The sequence below is a fragment of the Lotus japonicus genome, chromosome 2 (assembly GCF_012489685.1).
Source record: "Lotus japonicus ecotype B-129 chromosome 2, LjGifu_v1.2".
NCBI lineage: Eukaryota > Viridiplantae > Streptophyta > Magnoliopsida > Fabales > Fabaceae > Lotus > Lotus japonicus.
Window position 1 is genome coordinate 3,416,033 of NC_080042.1, and position 12,355 is coordinate 3,428,387.

General features: G+C 42.8%; 1 protein-coding gene and 1 long non-coding RNA gene across 4 annotated transcripts in view; one reads left to right on the forward strand and one right to left on the reverse strand.

Moving 5' to 3' along the window:
* Nucleotides 1-12,355, reverse strand: part of LOC130737424 (chromatin structure-remodeling complex protein BSH-like) — a 35,481-nt gene that overhangs the window by 19,481 nt on the left and 3,645 nt on the right. The window lies entirely within an intron of this gene.
* LOC130737426 (uncharacterized) lies at nucleotides 943-4,867 on the forward strand. The gene is made up of 3 exons (XR_009018684.1): nucleotides 943-1,585; nucleotides 2,266-2,337; nucleotides 4,056-4,867. It is a non-coding gene; the product is annotated as an uncharacterized LOC130737426 (long non-coding RNA).

Genomic DNA, 12,355 nt, shown 5'->3' on the forward strand with positions numbered 1-12,355 from the left:
AGTCTCGATTTGTGCGAAGTGTTAGGGATTTCAGTAAGTGTAAATAGGTTAGAGTGAGGGAAGTTTTGAGGAAGAAGACGATAATAATGGATTGTTAGGTATTAAGAGGAGGATTATCTTATAAGTTGTTGATAAATTGATGTTGAAGGGGATAAGATTAGTGAAGGACAAGAAATAAGGACATAAGTCGAGCTTTAATTCGAATAGTGACTAAGTAGAAGTGTGATTTCTTGGTGTGTGTAAAGATAGTTACGAAGTTAGAGGTGTTTTAATGGACTAGCGATTTCCAAGGGGGAGGATTCGTCTAGGAGTTATCGAACGAACAAGTGGAGTTTTGGACTGTAGATGAAGATCACGAGGACAAGTTGAGTATCTACTTTGAGATGACAGAGAGGCACCGAGTTTAAGAAGGATTTCGGATGACCGACAGTAAAAAAAAAAAACAAGTGGCTAAGATTGAGCGACTGCACGGAGTGCCAACCGGTATCATTTCAAGCAGAGATCCGACGCAAGTGATCGAGCCAGATGACATGAAGTTGAATGATGGTTTGTCTTTTGAGACACCGACAGTTAGCAGTGGGGATAGAAGAGTGAAACAGTTAAGGGGAAAACAGCTTGCTTAAGTAAAGGTTATGAGGAACAATGACACGGGCAATGCTACATGGGAATTGGAAGACCAGATCAAGGAACTGTATTCCGGAATTTTCTCAGAACTCTGAGTTTCGAGGACGAAACTTTCTTTTTGGAGGGGAGTATTGTAAGACCCGGATTTTCGGAACAAGTTAATTTCCGACTCACGCGTGGAATCAGTGTAAGTGTGACAGGAGTTTGACATTTGAGAAAGATTAATGAAGAAGAAAGTACAGGAATTGCTTGAGGAAGGTTGCGTAGTTGTTTTCGGAGTTAGTGCGAGTCGTCTGCACACCTGCCTTATGGCGAGCGTGTCCAGAATAGGCTATTTCGCTCTTAAAGCAACGTTTTGAGTGAGATTTCGAACTCTCGGAAAATTTAAAGATTCTCTTTATTTTTCCATCGACCAGCGTTTCATTTCGGAACTCTGGACTGTACGCACGATAGGTTTCACTTTTCGGATGTTCGCCGACGCTAATTTCTTTGCTTCGAAACCCTATTTTCGAGCAATGGATGAAGACTTTTTCTATTCGGGACTTCTAACGAAGATTCCGTCCGCGTTGCCAGACTTGTTTCGACATTTCCAATCTTTCTTCTGTTGGAAGTTTTGTCGTTTGAGCATCACAGCAAAAAGTAGTTTTTCGGGACAGACTAACTTACACCGCTTTTGGCGTTTTGGATATCGTTTTTCCTAAATCCTAGATATTTGTTTTGAGTTCTGGAATTCTGACGCCAGAATCTCTCTTAGAATTTCTCGGTGATCGTGCTGCAAAAATCGGAATCGCGAAATTTTCATTTTCCCGCGATTTCACCCGCCTATAAATAGGCGAAAAAGCAAAATATCTTTCATTTTCCTCCATTAGTGGCCCAAATTCGTGGAGAGCAAGGGAGGAAGAGATTTTCGCGAAAACTTGACCAATCTTCGTGCAGTTCGTCCCTACTTCTAGGTATCAAGGTAACTAACACGATTCCTACCTCTGATTGTTGTTTCTGTTGCGTTTCTGAAGTCGTTTCTGTGCTCTAAGTTTTGAGCTTTTTCTAAAATTGTCCGATTTCTCTGATTTCTCGCTTGGGTTATGTTCCTTATGTTCCCCTGAGTCTAAAACCTCTGTCAGTAAACTCTGATTGCGATTCAGTTGTCCAGGATCTGAAAAATTGACTCAAAACTCTTTTTGTCTCACATTTCGAAACTTTATTGTCGTAAAGCTATAATCTGACTTCGTGCCTTTAGGATTTGTTGTCACGGATGTCATGAGGATCGTTGCTGTCAAATCCGTTTTCAGAACTGATAACTTTGAAGTTTTGAGCCTTTATTTTGGACCAAAATGCCCCTGCGTAGTCGTATTTCGACCCGATTGTCCGAAAATTGTTCTGACAGTTTCTTTGCCTTAGTTTTACCCTAAAACTACCTTGTAAATTGATTTGATCGAAGAAAAAGAGCCGAAGCTCTTTTCTCCTTATGGCCGTGGGCTATTTCCTAAGGGGGGGGGGAGTTTTTCGTTTTCGAAAACTTGTCCTTTCGTACCCGTTTGTCGTATTCTGAATCTTTGATGCTTTGTCTATCGTTTATGTATTGTTTTGCGATCGAACTAATCGATTTTGTTCGGATTCTGCTTTGTTTTCTCCGAGGTTCAGTTGAAGGAACTTTGGAATATTCAGAGCAACTGTTTGAGGACAACCTTGATTTCGAAGCTGGAACAGCTCGAGGTTAGGGCAACTTGCTATATTTAGCTATGATTGCATGATAGGCGTCGATAAACTCGACCTATGTTTTATCTGATGTTGTATATGATGATGATTTCTTGTTATGATTGTTTCATAACTTATGATATTGATGATGTGTTGAATTGAGCGTTTTGACGCAACTTCGGAGTGGAGGTTCATTGATCTGGTGATCTTTGACATTTCGGGTTGGATGAACAACCCTAGGCAAGTCCAAACGAGGGGTTTGAGGCTTAGCCATTTGTTGGGATTCGTTTGAATACTTAGACTTTCCCCGGGAAACTTCTTTTGGAGGGTTTTTGGAAAACTTAGAATGATTAGAATTTCGAAAACTAGAGACTCTGGGAGACTTAGACTTTGAGAAGTAAACTCATAACTTGACTAATTCAATTCGAAACGTTTTTACTAAACGAATAATCACAAGAGAACTAAAGGGGAAAATATTTACGAAAGACGGGGAAAAGTCGGCTTTTGTTGTGGGTTTGGAGAGTTTTGGAATTGGGAAAAGCCACTAAGGTGAGCTATGGTGATGATTGAAAGTCACCGAGTACTCTAGTACTCTTGGGAGTGTTGTTCGAGTCGTGCTGTATTGACCGGCACAGACTCTGGGCTTTGTTTGTGGGTTTTGTGGTGGGAGTTGTGTTGTATTGACCGACACTAACTCATGGTTTTGTTGGGATTGGGTTGTGAGCTAAACGCTTTCGTGGTAAGGGCGATTCGTTGTTTGGCTAACCATATTGCATCAATCGGGTGAATAACGGGAATGGTTCACCTTGCATAAATGATGAATAACGGGAATGGTTCATCATATGGTGAATAACGGGAATGGTTCACCAAGGATGAATAACGGGAATGGTTCATCCAGGATGGATAACGGGAATGGTCCATCCATAGTGAGGAACGGGAAGCTTCACTGAGGCGTGAGACTTCGTGAAAGCATGGAACTTCACTGAAGCGTGAGACTTCGTGAAAGTGAGTAAGCTTCACTGAGGCGTGAGACTTCGTGAAAGCATGGAACTTCACTGAAGCGTGAGACTTCGTGAAAGTGAGTAAGCTTCACTGAGGCGTGAGACTTCGTGAAAGCAGAAACTTCACTGAGGCGGGAGACCTCGTGGAGACGGGAACCTTCGCTGAAACGGGAGACTTTGCGGAGGCGTACACCTTTGCTGAAGCGGGAGACTTTGCGGAGGCGTGCAACTTCACTGAAGAGTGAGACTTCGTGAAGGCGCGAAACTTCACTGAAGCGTGAGACTTCGTGAATGTGTGAGATTTCACTGAAGCGTGAGACTTCGTGAAAGCGTAAGACCCCATTGAAGCGTGAGACTTCATGGAAGCGTGAGATTTCATCGTCGTTTACCCTAGGGCAACGACAGGGAACTTTGGTTTAGTTGGATACGTGTGTGTTGGGAGGACGATACATTGTTTGACTAACCTTATCACCTAACTTCATATGTTGAGATTATGATGATTTGATGTTGATGAACATCGTTAGATATTAATGATTGAACTGTGTAGGAGATTCGAGGACATGCTATGTATATACCTTAGAGTAGGCAATACATAACTTATATGTATATATATACAACATATGTATATACCCCCTTTATCGCATGTTGATTGTATATCTATTGTATTATGTAAGTTGACCCTAGCACCTTGGCTTTGTTTGTATGTTTGTGTTTGGGCGGTCGGCCTGCTGCCAGGCGTCTGTCAGCCGGTTCGTGATGATTCGTTGTGCGGGAAAGACCCGGAGCGAAATGTCTATTACTGAAGCTTTCGACGAGGACCCAGACTTCATGGCTGATCGAGGGAGAGTCGATAATAGTAGTGTGGGTTATGGGTGGTTAGAGTCTTTTGAGTTGGTTGTCACTGTCATAGCCCTGATTCGTCTTACTTTTGGGACCGGGTAGGTTCCCGATATATGGCTTTTTGTGTGGTTCTCTTGCTGAGGATCACAGAGAGTCTGTCGGACTATAGGGGTCTTGGGTTGAGGCCATTTTGAGGCCGACCTTCTCTTGGATAGTGGTATATTTGATGCTTTTGCGTACAGTTCTGGTTTGTATATATTCGCCTACGGGCACGCTACCTTGGAGTCACTGCGTGTGCGCGTGACGGGATAGTGCAGCAGAGGCTGTACCTTTGTATATGTTGTTTATCGGTTAGTTTAGTTGTTGGGCTTTGTCTTTATTTCTTTATTGCTTTTATTAAAAGGAAACAATCAAAAAAAAAATTTACCTGTTTTCCGCGTAAAGTTTATTTTTGGTTACTAAAGTGACACCTGGAAGTCGGGGTGTTACAGCGTTCTTGGAAAAGTATTTTCCAACTAGTGCTCGGGATGAGCGGGAGGCACAGTTTCTGACACTGCGTCAAGGAGGTATGTCTGTACCTGAATTTGCTTCCAAGTTGGAATCTCTGGCGAAGCATTTCCAATTTTTCAACGATCACGTTGATGAGCGCTACATGTGTAAGCGTTTTGTTAATGGACTGAGGCCTGATATCGAGGACTCGGTGAGGCCATTAGGAATCATGCGTTTTCAGTCGTTGGTTGAGAAAGCCACAGAAGTGGAGCTGATGAAGAATAGGAGGTTGAACCGTGCTGGAACTGGAGGGCCGATGAGGTCAGGCTCTCAAAATTTTCAAGGCAAAGGGAAATTTCAGAGCAGGAGGCCGCATCAACGTCCTGCTGGGAGAGAGTTTGCTTCAGGATCTTATAGACCCATGGCGGGTACTGCTGGTGTTTCTGGGAACCAGACCGTGAACAGGGAGGTGACCTGCTTCAAGTGTGGAATGTCGGGGCACTACGCTCGTGCTTGTCCCGACACGAGACCCCAATGCTTTAATTGTAACAAATTGGGGCACACTGCCGCTCAGTGCAGGGCTCCCAAGACGGAACCAACCGTTAACACTGCTCGTGGAAAGCGTCCTGCTGCTAAAGTGATAGTCTACACCATGGACGGTGAAGATACGGAAGGAGTCGACGGTCTGATCAGAGGAGACTGCGAGATTGACGGTAATCTCCTAACTGTACTTTTCGATTCCGGTGAACGCACTCATTTATCTCTAGAGAATGTGTGACCAGATTGAAACTTCCTATTACTGCTTTGAGCTTCGATCTTATAGTTACCACCCCTGCCAAAACTCTACTTGCTAATGCTGCATGTATGTATTGTCCGGTAACATATAGAGATAGAGTTTATCATGCTAACCTAGTATGCCTAACTCTCAAGAACCTAGATGTTATCCTAGGAATGGATTGGTTGTCCCACTATCATTGTCTTTTGGACTGCAACCGAAAGAGAGTGGTATTTCCTGACTCGGATCTTTCTGAGTATCTATCTGCCAATCACATTAGTGTCTCTTTGAACGAAGGATCTCAAGAGTACTCCGTATTGCTAAGCTTAGAGAGTAAAGGGAACCCGGAAGTGAACAATATTTCAGTGGTGAGAGACTTCACGGATGTTTTTCCTGGTGATGTACCTGGATTGCCGCCTGTACGCGACATTGAGTTTGCTATTGACATTGTACCGGGAACAGGGCCGATTTCGATTGCACCATATCGTATCGCACCTGCGGAGTTAGTGGATTTGAAGTCTCAACTAGAGGATCTTCTGTCGAAGGGACTTATTCGACCAAGTGTTTCACCTTGGGGAGCGCCAGTCTTATTGGTGAAGAAGAAGGACGGGAGATCTAGATTATGTGTCGATTACCGACAACTAAACAAAGTAACCGTCAAGAATAGGTATCCGTTACCTAGAATTGATGATTTGATGGATCAACTTCGAGGAGCTGCGATATTCTCAAAGATAGACCTGAAGTCGGGTTACCATCAGATCAGAGTAAAGACTGAGGATATCCAGAAGACGGCATTCAGAACTTGTTATGGACACTATGAATATCTGGTAATGCCATTTGGGGTGACAAACGCACCTGCTATATTCATGGACTACATGAACAGGACCTTCCATACATTCTTAGACCGATTCGTCGTGGTGTTTATCGACGACATTCTGATTTACTCAAAGAATGCTGAGGATCATGAGGGGCACTTGCGTCAGGTTTTACAAGTGCTGAGGGAGAATGAGTTATACGCCAACCCTTCCAAGTGCGAATTTTGGCTCGAAGAAGTCAAATTCTTAGGCCATGTGATCTCTAAAGAGGGTATAGCTGTGGACCCAGCAAAGGTAGAGACCGTATTGGCATGGGAATGGCCAAGGACTGTGACTGAGATCATGAGTTTTGTCGGTTTGGCGGGATATTATCGTCGTTTCATCGAGAACTTCGCCAAGATTGTTGGACCTTTGACTCAACTTACGAGGAAGGATCAACCTTTTGCATGGACCGAAGCATGCGAAATAGCTTTCAGACGATGAAGGAACGTTTGACGACGTCACCTGTACTAGTTCTACCGCAACCAGAGGAACCGTATGGGATGTGTGCTGATGCAACATCGAAAAGTAGTGGCTTATGCCTCACGACAACTGAAGGTTCACGAGAAGAATTATCCGACTCATGACTTAGAACTAGCTGCTATCGTATTCTCACTGAAAATCTGGAGACATCACTTATATGGATGCAATTTCACCATATTTAGTGATCATAAGAGTTTGAAGTACTTGTTTGAGCAGAAGGAGCTGAACATGAGACAATGACGGTGGATGGAATTTCTCAAGGATTACGAGTTTACCCTACAATATCATCCTGGAAAAGCTAATGTTGTTGCTGATGCCTTGAGCAGGAAGATGCATATCTCGTCAATGATGGTTAAAGAGCTGCAACTGCTGGAACAATTTCGAGATTTGAGCTTGGATGTGAGATTGTCCGAGGGAGAACTGAAGTTCGGAATGATCAGAATCGCCAATGGATTGATGGAAGAAATCCGAGACCAACAGTTACAAGATGAAATTCTACTTGGAAAAAGGAGTTTGGTAATTCAGGGTAAGGACCCGGAATTCAAGATAGGAAGTGACAATATCCTACGGTGTAAGGATAGAGTTTGCGTACCTAACAACCCTGACTTGAGGAGTTTGATTATGGACGAAGGTCACAAGAGCAAGTTGAGCATTCATCCTGGAATGAAAAAGATGTACCAAGACTTGAAGATGAATTTTTGGTGGCCAGGAATGAAAAGACAAGTGGCTGAGTATGTAGCTGCGTGTTTAACCTGTCAGAAAGCAAAGGTGGAACATCAGAAATATTCAGGTATGCTACAAAGCTTGGATGTACCAGAATGGAAATGGGATAGCATATCGATGGATTTCTTCGTGGCTTTGCCAAGAACTCAGAAGGGATATGATTCGATTTGGGTAATAGTGGATCGATTTACTAAGCCGGCTCACTTTATACCTGTGAGAACTACATACAACATGGAGAAACTATAAGAGATTTATATAGCTGAGATTGTACGCCTTCATGGAGTACCGACCAGTATTGTTTCCGATCGAGACCCAAAGTTTACTTCACATTTTTGGGGAGCTCTTCAGGAGGCTTTGGGGACAAGGCTGAGATTAAGTTCTGCTTATCATCCACAGACTGATGGACAGACTGAGAGAACTATCCAATCATTGGAAGATTTACTACGAGCTTGCGTATTAGACAACAAGGGCAGTTGGGATAACCTATTGCCATTGATTGAGTTCACTTACAACAACAGTTTTCATACGAGCATAGGTATAGCACCGTATGAAGCTTTGTATGGTCGCAAGTGTCGAACCCCTTTGTGTTGGTATCAAAATGGAGAGAATCTGTTAGTAGGACCAGAACTTCTGCAACAGACAATCGAGAAGATCAAGCAGATCAGAGAGAAAATGAAGACTTCTTAGAGTAGACAGAAGAGTTATGCCAATTAGAGGCGCAGAACTCTAGAATTTGAAGAAGGAGATCATGTATTTCTGCGAGTTACACAGACTACGGGAGTTGGTCGAGCAATTAAGTCAAGGAAGCTTACGCCAAAGTTCATTGGACCTTATCAGATTACTCGTCGAGTAGGACCAGTAGCTTATCAGATTGCACTACCACCATTTCTATCGAACATTCATGACGTATTCCATGTGTCACAACTGAGGAAGTATATTGCGGATCCGACGCATGTTATCGAACTTGATAACATTGAGTTGAAGGATGATCTGTCTTTCGAGACACCGCCAATTAGCATTGGTGACACAAGGATAAAACAGTTGAGAGGAAAAGAGATTGTGTTAGTGACGGTCATTTGGAACCAAGACACCGGTGATGCGACATGGGAGCTGAAGGAAAAGATCAAGGAACAGTATCCGAAACTTTTTACTGAACCTTAAGTTTCGAGGTCGAAACTTTCTTTTTGGAGGGTAGTAATGTAAGACCCAAGTTTATAAGTTTAGAATAAGGGAATAAAATTCCTATTCACGATTAGGTTTGATGTATCGTGAAGAAAAACCTGAACAAGTGTTTATTGAATGAAATAAATTTATGAAGGAGAAAGTTCAGGAAAAGGCTAAGGATTGTATCAAAGTCGATAAAAGTTATAGCACGATTAGTATACGCTTAAACCTAGGGCAAGAGCGCTAGTAAATAGCTAATTTGCACTTAAAGACATGATGAAAACTAATTCCAAAATTCTTCAGAGAAATGTTAGAACTTCTCTTAATCCTTCCATGACAAGCGTTTCGATGCGAAACCCTGAGATATACGAACGTCCGATTCCAATCCTCGGAGGTTTGCCGAAACTAAAACCCTGTTAGTTCAAGAAACCTAGAATGAACGGTTGATGAAGACTTTTTCTATTCGGAGCTTCAAATGAAGATTCCACACGCATACACCCATTTCTATTGACGTTTCCAATCTTTCTTCAGAAGGAAGTTTTCTCTTCTGACATCCACTGCAAAAAGTAGTTTTTCGGGTAAAATAGATTTACACCGACTTTGGATTGTTTACCTTAATTCCAAGAAACCTCTTTTGAGTTTTGGAATTCTGTCGCCAAAACCTATCTTAGAATTCACGGAGGATGGCGCTGGGAAAATCGAAATAGCGAAATTTTCATTTTCCCGCATTTTCCCATCCCCTATAAATAGGAGAAAAACCAAAAACTCTTCACCATTTCACCCAAACCCGCGAGCTTAAGGATAAGGAGGGGAGAAGAAGATTTTCGCCGTTTCTTGCTTGATCGTTGCTCTTACAATTGCTACTTGAAGGTATCGAGGTATAGATGCTAATCCTTACTTCTGATCGTCAATTCCGTCGTTTTTCACTATGTCTTTCTGTGCTCTAAGTTTTGAGGTTTTTGCAAAACTGTCCAAATAACTTCATCTTTCTATCTAAACATCTTCCCTACGTGCCCAAGAGCATGTTTAGCGGATTACATTTCACCGATTCTCGCCGAATTGCCGCCGAGTTGCAATTCTGCTCCAAATACCCATTTTTAGACAAAGTTTCATCCTTTATACTGAAAACTCTCGACTTAGCTTAGCGTTAGTAGGATTAGTTGTCATAAACGTCGTTGGTGACGTCCCCATCCAATTTGTTTTTCGAATTTCCAATTTTGAAATTCTGAACTAAAAATATTGACCAAAATACCCCTGCGACAGTTTTCGATCCGATAATTTTTCCGAGTTTAGATTCGCCTTATTTACGACTAATGATAACCTATGAACCAAGTTTGATCGAAGAAAAATCGGCGCACACAATTAAAGTGTGTGGCCGTGTGCTCTCCAAGGGAGGGGAGAATATTCCTTTTTCGAAAACTTGTCCGATCGCGTTAGATTATCGTACTTCGGAGTATATGCTACTTCGTGTAACCTTAGTGAGTATTGAGTGCTGAGTTTCTGACTGATTATGATGGAATTTTGTGGTTTTTTCGCTCTAAGGTTCATTTGAGGAGTTTCAAGAAGAGGAAGGCGTAGAGTGTGAAGGAACGCTTGAGGATAACGCTGGACGAACTGCAGGTGAGGGCTGCTCACTGAACTATTAGTTAATGCTTTAGGTGTCGACGAATTCGACTTGATTTACTGTTTATGCACTTGTTTGTGTTTGACTGGGAAAATGTTTTCTGAGGCTTCGGCTGACAATGATGATTATTCATCTCTTGATTGTTTTTGAGATTGATTTACATGCTATGTGCTAAATGGTTAATCTAGGATGTGTGATATTTTCCCTATATGCTAAGTGCTACATGGTTAATCTAGGATGTGTTGATATATGTGCCATGACTGTTGGATTGCGCTAATTTGACTATGCAATTACACATATATCTGTTGTGCTACCGAGTGAGGATAACGGGCATGTTATGCCAAATTTATTATGAGATTTTGGGAAGTTTGACGGGACGAACGGAGATTCGGGCCTTGTTATTGTTTTAGTGGATCTAGACATTCTCTGGGAGTTATTTGGGATTATGGGATCTTTGAAACTCATAAGATTTGTGATAAAACTAAATGGAAACTATTTTACAAGGAAAATTCATAAGACATTAAACAACCTCTAAATCTTTAAATAATGATAACAATCTCGAAGGAAAGCTTAGGATTCAAATCTTAGTTTTGGAAAATGAGAAGTGTCGTCGAGTCCAAGTGTTGAGGAAACTAATAAGTTCTGAGTATGTTGATACTCTTTTGCTCGAGGAGCAGTTTTGTTGTTGGGCTATCTAAAAGATAAGCCGGGAAACGAGTAGTTTCCGAGTATGTTGATACTCTTTGCTCGCTGAGCAGTTTTGACCATCGGATGGAGATGAGTCGGATGATTCGAGAAATCATCATGAGATAATGTGTTTATAATTAATTGTCTTTTGTCGCAGAATCGACATTTGCCTTAGGGTATGCTTTTAGAGACAATAAGTTAGCTAGAACACGTGGCGACGTGTCGAGTGAGGTCGGAGACGTTTGGCTAATCACTTTGTATTCATGCACACATTAAGAGGTTAATATACGGTGGGATGCCGGACCTCGGCGGATTCCAAAATGGTCATAAGACCTAGATTTCCACGTAAGAACACTGCAGTGATTCTTAGTAGCAGACCAAAATGGCAGACCTTCGGGTTTACTGCTGATCTGACTACCGTTGTTGTTGGTGTAAGAGGCACACGGGCCGAAATGGTCTCACCGTGTCTGGTGTTAGGGCTGATCCGTTGATGCCCATCCCTCCGGAATGCATCTTGTCAACCGGCATCTCATTCATGCAACATGCATACTGACTTAGTTGCCGAGTGTGATTGATACTTGTTAATCTTACTTGATGCATGTTAATTGTTATTATTGTCATTTATATTCATTGAGAGATATACAATGTTATGATGCTATTACTAACTACTAAGCCTAAGTAGCTATCCCTTAAACTGTATCTATTGGAGTTATTACTTACATAATTCTTTAGAGTTGACCCTCGCATCTTCTGTGTGTGTTATGGCGGACTACGCCCTTTGTCAGATGTCCATGGCGGACTGGTTTACGATGGTTCACCCTTCGGGGGGGACTAGATTCGAGATGCTCGATCAGGATGACCCCGACTCATGGGGGGTCGACCCCGCTGACCACCGAGCGACTTACTCGGGGTGGATTATGGAGGACCGTGTCGACTGTCTGGGACACTTGACGGAAGGAGTGCTGAGGAGATACATTGTGAGCTTCAACCTGCCACCCGGCGTGCACTGTGACCCGGTGTAGGATTACCACCACCACCGTCATCTTCGGATGATGAGGGCCCCTCAGAGTAGGAGCCTGTGGGAGGGACTTCTGCGGCTAGCTCACCCACTGTTGCTATCATTGATGACCATGGCTCGGGCCCTAAGACCGTGAGGCCAGCACAGGAGCGTGTCGCGGTAGCGAGAGGAGGGAGGATGGTGTACATTGACTTAGTCGTTCTGGATTCCGATTCGGACGATGATCATGCTAGCATGTAGTCGTGAGTGCTGGTGTGAGCTCCTCTAGACAGGATTAGTGTAGGAGTAGAGTCATAGCTCTAACCGTCATGTTTCATTTGGGGACAGGGTAGTTTCCTGACCGATAGCTTTTTGTGTGGTTTATCTACGGAAATCACA